This window comes from Nuphar pumila, chromosome 2 (assembly GCF_984573655.1).
Source record: "Nuphar pumila chromosome 2, dmNupPumi1.hap1.1, whole genome shotgun sequence".
Taxonomy (NCBI): domain Eukaryota; kingdom Viridiplantae; phylum Streptophyta; class Magnoliopsida; order Nymphaeales; family Nymphaeaceae; genus Nuphar; species Nuphar pumila.
In genome coordinates this window covers 121,646,317-121,654,529 of record NC_143250.1, presented here as the reverse complement: position 1 = coordinate 121,654,529, position 8,213 = coordinate 121,646,317, and positions in this window count along the sequence as shown.

Genomic DNA, 8,213 nt, shown 5'->3' with positions numbered 1-8,213 from the left:
GATATATTGTGGTTTAATGGACTCTACAAACATAAATTGTTCAAACATCAGTGAAAGGAAGCATTCTTCCAAAGTAAAACAGAACCATGATTTGCACTAAGCGACAGCAATTACCATTACGTCCATTTTAGTTACTAGAGTGAATCTTTTTTTTATAATTATAATCTGGCAAACCTTTTCAACAAGTGCCACCACATCTCTCAAAAATTCTAATCCTTTCACCCTTTCACAGTTCTCAGGTATTACATTTATATGCTGAACACCTCCATCCATTTTAACTTCTCAAGGGTTCCATGTAATATTTCAATTTAAATCTCATGCACTGCATTTATACAGAGAGCTAGCTTTAGTTCCTCTTCTAAGTATTCATATTTACCTCATCTATCAACCAGATGATTGATTGACTCGAACCTTTTCAGTGTGACTTCTGCTTTACTTGCTAAATAAACTCATTCCATCTTTTATATATGTCTTATTGCTAAATGTTATCGTCTTTCTAGTGCATCTTGATTTTAGCATACAAAATATCATTATTCCCCATCTCCTGAAAAAAGGAAAAACTTTTCTGCCAAAGCCAACCGGTCATCCAAGCTTCTTAGTTGCATATTTTAGTGTTAAATGACTTCATGTAACCATGATTTTACAAATTAACTTTGACCAATGTGCTGTCAGTGATGGGGGTTTTCCCTTGGACTATCTAAAAGAAGAAAAAAAAGTGTTTATCCATTCTCATCCCGAAATCCCCCAAGGGGTACTACCTTTAGACTTATGCAAATACTTGGGCCAGATTTGATTCATAGCCATATCCAGAACCACTTGAACTGGCAAAGAGAGAGAGAGAGAGAGAGAGAGAGAGAGAGAGAGAGAGAGAGAGAGATGGTTTACCCAGATAGGCTAGCACAATGTTTGGACTTGATGATGTGGAATAGTTCCATATTGAAGAGTTTCAAGTATGTTGTGGGATTTATAACCTACATGGAAGCTCTTACACTTGTTTTAGAGAACAAGGGAGTGGGACTACTATCACACACACGCGCGCGCATGCGCCCTCCCGCCGCATCGCACCAGGCCAGGTTCGGGTTCTTTAGGGCCAAATCAAATCAGAGTCCAGTGATCTTTTTGCTCCGCTTTTCTGTTTTTATTTGGATTAGATAATGGGTTAAGAAAATGGATAACTGATAAATCCGTTATCGGGTTACGACCCTTCGTATTCCGTAACGGGTCTCTTCCACGTTTTTGTAACCGTTCGTGGGTTATGGGTTATAAAAACGTGGTTAGAGCTGGGGTTACGAACACAGAGGAAGTCGCCTGACTCTTCATTTTCTCTCTCCCTATTGCTATCTTTCTCTCGTTCTCTTGAGTTTTCCTAGAAAGGGGTTTTCTGCAACAACGGTTTCGAGAGGTTGTCTTCGAAGGACGATCTACCGTCAGAGTGCACCGATCAAGATCGTCGAGGCTATTGTATCATGGGAGAAGGACGCCAAACTCTATGTGCACCGTATGTGGGGGCGAATCTTCTCTAAGAGGAGTACTTTCGTACGCCTTAGCTTATTACATAATATTAGCATGTTTCTGTTATTTCTATTATGTTTTATGCATCTGTTTGGTCATTTTCTTTTGTCTGGATTCTGGTATTATATGGATATCATCGACATGTTTGCTCCCTATTTATGTTTCGATCAACTGTTAATCATGATTACTGTGTTGATTCATATCCTGATTTATTGTGAAACGATGTTATCCGAAATATGAAAATGGTCCACCCACATTACCAATAGTGTCTCATAAGTTTCAAGTTTAGGCAGGTTGAAGATGGGGAGTTAGGTTTCACTCATTTCCTATGTCATCTCCCATCTTCATACCCCTATTAAATCTTAGATCTAATTTGACCTTATAGATGGATTCAGTATGGTTGTAATAAGAATCGACCCTTGGATCATATCTTTTTGATGAGAAAAATGATTTTTTTAAATCACAAAATTGTGTTTTGTCAACCGTTGTTTTTTGAATAGCCAAAAATTCCTGCACATTTTGGATTTGGGCAATTTAAATGCTGATCTTCACCAAATGAATGATCTAGATCACACCCACGGAGTCTGATTTGATCAAAACAACTTGCATATCGTCCTTTGCATCAATGAAATCCTAAGAAGGGGTATGAATACGGGGATGACATAGGGGATGAGGAACCGATTTCGAAGATGGGAGGGTTGCTGGCAATAAGAGGAAGCAACGTTCAAGTTTCTTGGATGCTTTTCCTCATATAAAACATGAAGCTTTCTGTTTTCATCGCGTAGTCTTTCTTTCTCTCTGAAGCAACTGAAGCGAAGAGGAGAGAGAACATTTACAGAAGAAAACCAATGCCTCATAAAGGATGCTCCAACTCTTCTGTCAACTCTACGAACCTAAATTCAACGACAAAGAGGCTCAAACCCACCGTCCGCAAAAAGAATGAGAATAGAAGGATTGAAAAGAGGCAGAGATGGATGGAGAAGATGCATGAGCTCTCTGTTCTGTGCGGGGTTGAAGTCTGTCTCCTATACCTTCTTCCCCACACTCTTTGCAACGATGAATCAGAAGGCGCTCACCACCAACAACAATAGCAGCAGCAATTCCAGACATGGCCTAAGGTTGAGGGCTCTTTGCTACCCATCATCGATAGGTACAACAATTACTTCAGAGACCAAGATGAAGAGAAGAAATAAGGGAAGAGAGGTCAGAGGTGCTATCTCAAGAAACAAGGATTTGTTCTGAAGTTTGTCATGTGTTTCTGGGTTGCTGATTGAACCCCACAAGAATCAGCACTTTAGTGCAGCTATGAAGCTAAGAAAATATGAAAAGACAGGAAACTAACGGGAAATGGTATGAAAAATAACTAAAATCTTCAGTACCTCATTTATAAGTTTTCATCTCCTCTGTACAATGAGCAATAAAAGAAAAACCTTATTCCTAATACAGATATAAGATAGATTTGAAACTCAAACTAAAATCTAAATAAAAATACAAATAATCAAGTTGGATCTGAATGAGCCTTATGAACCCTGTAGTATCTTGTTCACTTATCATTTTTTTTAGGTTCGAGATGACTTGCCCTCTAGTCCTGACCCGTTTAAGTTTTTACCAACTCTATTTTATTTTTAGAATAAGAAATTTATGATATGCCATATGAACATACCACTAAAGAAACAATCATGAAGACATTAGATCTCATGTTCTAAAATAGCCATCATCCTTTTCTCTTCAACCAAATCCAAGAACAAAGATAGATTTGGGTTGTGGGATTTGGATATACGAGGCTTTTGGGTTCAACTACTAGATATGGCTTGAGATGACTCATTTTGGGCTGGATCCAGTTGGGTTTGGGCATTAGGGAATTGGGTTTGGATATGGAAAGGTCCATGTCGGATTGGATTTGGAAGGCTTTACTTCAAGTTCAAATTGAATCGGTGAACAGATTCCAAAATGGGCTTTGAGGGATCCAATAAAATGGATTTGGATTTATCATTCTGAAACAAAATCTTCTCTAGATTATTCAGGAGCTGTATAATTCCTGCTCCTTGGACTTCATGTGGGTGATCCACTTTCACTTTTTCAATTCCAAATAGAGAGGTATATGGTAGACTTAGCATGAGTTGGTTAGATTCAGCCTTTGATTTTTTAGATTCTCTGAATTAAAAAGGCTTTTCAATTTAACCCGAATTTTAGCAGAGGGCCTAATTCCTTTATGAGTAGAAGATGTGGGTGTGGATAGCAAGTGATGAATTGGTTACCAAGCTTCTTCACACATGTAGTAGCATGAGACTAATAACATGATGCACTATCAAAATCTTTTGGTTGTCATCTCTTCTTTTGAAAATCATAATGGCAACATCCAACTACAACTGTATGTTTTGTTTTCAAGAAGCAGACTTCGTTTTAGATGAACACATTTCCAAGCTTACTGGTCATTCACTCTTCATGATTCTTTTTTATGTGGGAACTCAAATCAAATGTGAATCCACGTACCAAACATGCAAACTAAGCCCAAGTTTATCAAATAATGAAGCACTTGCGACTAAACCTGAAAAGCCTATTGGACCATGTGTGGGCCTAAATCTTATTCTTGTGTAGATGTTTTCCACATAAGTATTTGGAAATATCAGCTAAATTAAACTTAAAACGGTGAAACATTTGAAGAGAATAGAAATTCTTACAAAAAAAATGGTAAATGTCAATTGTTCATGTCAAGGTGAAAATAATCAAATTAAATCCAATTGAACTGGCCCCAAATCGATTTGTTTTAGGGTTGAATCAGGCCCTACTGAAAAATCAGCTGGTTCAATCTCAAATCGACAGAATCAATGATGAATCGGCCCTTCTCTTATTCTTTTTTAGTTTTTATTTTTAGAATTTTTGAAATTAAAAAATAAATCAAGTGGTTCAGCCTGATTCGATTCGAGCTTGAATCGACCAACTATCTGATTTTTTTTTTAAATGGATTGGGTACAGAAACTAATCTGGACATCACTGGCTCATGTATGAGCTTCTGGAAAAGAAAGGGAAAAACAAACAAACAAACAAAAAGGTAGGAGCATTCCTTAATATAGATGGTCCTAGTCTAGGTCTAATAATGCAATCCAAGAGGAACCAAGATCAAGCGTATGGAACTTGGGTATAGGTTCAACCACTAGAAAAATATGAGAACTTGTGTGGGTAGGGTATCCGTGGGCTTACACAAATAGGATCTTTGTCTCTTAGCCATATAGGATCTAAATCCACTTTAATTATAAGGCTGGCACACGCACGAGAGAGAGAGAGAGAGAGAGAGAGAGAGAGAGAGAGAGAGAGAGCATTCAACATTCAACATTCAACATTCAACATTCAACATTACCAAAATACATCCAACAGAATATTGGATGAGAGAAGAACATCAGAGTAAGACAACCACAATCTAGATGTTGACTGTACACAGTTCAGAGTACAAGCTGATCAAACCCCGTCTCTACTATATAATTGAAGAGCCAAATACACGTCAGACATAACCCGCTGGCGAAGCCTTTCAAAATCGAATTTGACGCCCCTGAAGAACCTGTCGTTTCTTTCGGTTCAGATCACCCACCATGTTGAAAACAACCATACCTGCCACAATAATCTCCCTTTTTTTGTGCCGTAAAATCATGGGACCAAGCAAAAGGTCCCGAATAACAGAACACAGACGGTGCACCCCAAGTTTGAAAAAATAGGTCTAGAACGATCGGGCAAAACCAAAATAGGTGAGTCGTGTCCTCTTCTACCTTCTCGCAAAGAACACACATGCTGGGAAATTGAAGCTTCCGTTTCCTAACATTAGTCTGGGTTTAAACACGATCCAGAGCCACTAGCCATGCCAAAGCTTTGGCCCTTGGAGCGAGCCCTTGACCCCACATACAATCAGTGGGAAACCAGTCCATCCCGGAAGGCAACAAGGAATGGTAAACTTGCTTAATGGAGAACCTATCTTCGCTCGTAATGGCCCAGTGAAGCCACAGACGACCATGGACAGGCCTAAGATTCCTGCCACTGAAGGAGCGAAGAGTCTTCTGCCACTCCAGTCAGAGAGACAAATGACACACTGAACTGGGCGTCGAAAGAAGGGAGTCAGGTAGACTACCATATTTTTGCCTAACAAATGTAGCCCAAGGAGATGGAGATGTGGAAGCGACCCAGGCCCACTTCAAGATTAAAACAATATTCCTCTTTCTTAGAGCCGAAATCTCCAAGCCGCCTCGCTGCCTCTGGAGAACGATCTGTTGCCAAGAAACAAGTGGGGTCTTTTTGTGAGACGCATTCCTAGACCAAAGGAAGTGTGAGAGCAAACAATTAATCGTCCATTCTACTATCGTCGGTATAATGAACATGCTCATACAAAAATCTGGTAATCGGGCCAAAACATGACATATTAGCGTCAATTGGCTTGCAAAAGATAAATATCAGGCATTCCAAGACTGCAATCTCTCTTGCACCCGCTCTATAGTAAACATCTAAGATGAAATTCTCGATGGCTGCAGTGAGTGCAACGATAGACCCAAGAAATTGATTGAAAGGTCAGATATCGGGCAGTTGAAGATCCTTACAGTAGCCGATTGAAGAAGAAGGTCAACATTGAGTAAGACCAAAGCATATTTACTCTCGTTCAGGCAAAGTCCTGGAAGTGCAACGAAGACTTTAATAATGAAGCACAACCTGAACATTTGATTAACATTCACATGACCAAATATTATAGTATCGTCTGCATATTGAATGGTGTGACCAACAAAACCAAAAATGCCCTAGGAGTCCAAGAAGCGTGTTTGTTCTGTCATTTTCATGATAATAGGTAAACCAACTGCCACAATATTAAAAAGGATAGGGGCTAGGGGTCAACCCTGTTGCACACCTCTAGCCAACTTGAATTATTTCCCTCTCAGTTCGTTGACGCAAACCAACAACATGAATTTCGTGACCAACTCCTCAACCCATGCTATAAACTGGCTGCCCAACCCCATATTTGTTAGAGATTCAATCAGAAAATCCCTTGCCAGACTATTCATAAGCCTTGTAAAAATCCAATTTTAGCAAGAAGTATAGTGCTCCAGTCGACTGTAAAGAGTGAAGAAGCTCAGTTGCATAAATAAAAGACCCTTGCAAACTTTGAGCTGGAATAAAAGCCCCCTGGTTTAGAGAGACAAGTTGATCAATGACAGCGCATAACCGATTAACCAACACCTTAGATAAAATGCGATACAAAGCACCCATCACCGAAATCGGCCTCAAGTTGGATATGTCTTATGCCCCTTGTCTCTTAAGAATCAAAGAGATGACTGCCACATGGTATAGTTTAGGCAACCTTGCATTACAATAGAATTCATCAAACAAGTGGAGTAGGTCAGTTTTAACAATTGACCAAAAGGCTTTGAAGAAGTCGACGTGAAAACCATCAAGGTCTGAGGCCTTCCATCCCGAGATGCCGCTAATAGCATTCAAAATCTCAATTTCGGTGAATCGAGCCTGCATAGGAAGAGATTGGTTTGTCGCCAACCGTTTATAACTCATACCACCGATGACCCCCCCCCCCCAACGCCTAAGTCAACCAAATACAGCCTGGAGAAATAAGAAGTAATAGCTGGCAAGCAATTTTGCTGACCAAACTGACATCCATCGATCTCGACCGAAAAGAACCAATTCAATCTGTATTTATTTGATGCGTTCATGTAAAAAAATCATGTATTATCATCACCATTAGCCAACCATGCAACTCTGGCCCTCAACTTCCATCTAAGCTCATCTTGTGCTCTCCATTCTGCGACGAGAGTAGAGAGGACGACGATATGCTCCTGCATCTGAAGCACTTGACCCTCCAGCACACCATCAAGATCAACCTGACGTTGGGACAAAGAGGAGAGCTCAGCTTCCCACTGACCAATGAACCTAAACTTGCTCAGGTTATTAAAGTTGATCCATTCCTTAATATGTTGCCGAAGACGAAGAAGCTTTGCATGGATGAGGAGGGTCACCCAAGATTCCATAGCAGGTTGAGCCCACGATTGTCCAATCAACTGATAAAAGTCTGGCACACGAAGCCACCACTCCTCAAAGAAGAACCTACAACACGCTTTGAAGCCTGTGCCCCAAGAAACAATCAGTTGTCCATGACTAGACAGGTTCTGCGGCAGTAGGCATGCAGTGACATTCAGGACTGCGTAAAATAGTTTTAGGGAGAGAAATACATGATCAAGTATCCATAAGCAAGGGCGAGACCTCATATTTGACTACGAGAATTGTTCCCCCCCAAGAGGCATCGAGTAAAGCTGGTTCCGCCGAACAAACTCCTGAAACCCCCAAATGGAGGGGTTGAGAAGAACCAGTAGACTAGAATCTTGCGTGGACAACAGGCAATTAAAATCTCCTCCTAAACACTGAAGAGCTCTAAATGTATCCAAAACTCGGTGTAAGTCTAACCCAGAAAGTTGGTCGCAAGGCAGACACCACAGGGCCATACACAAAGGTGAAGACGACATCTTGTAACAACGACAACAAGTTTGCAGAAAGGAAGATGGAATAATGACTAATATCCACTATCGCCACCTTAAGAGAAGCTTTCCAAAGAACCAAAATGCCCCCAACAAACCCAACGGCCAGTTTAAAAGCATATGCCACACCTCTCCATAAGTAAGACACCACTGATAACAGAATATCCTCCATTTTGGTTTCACAAA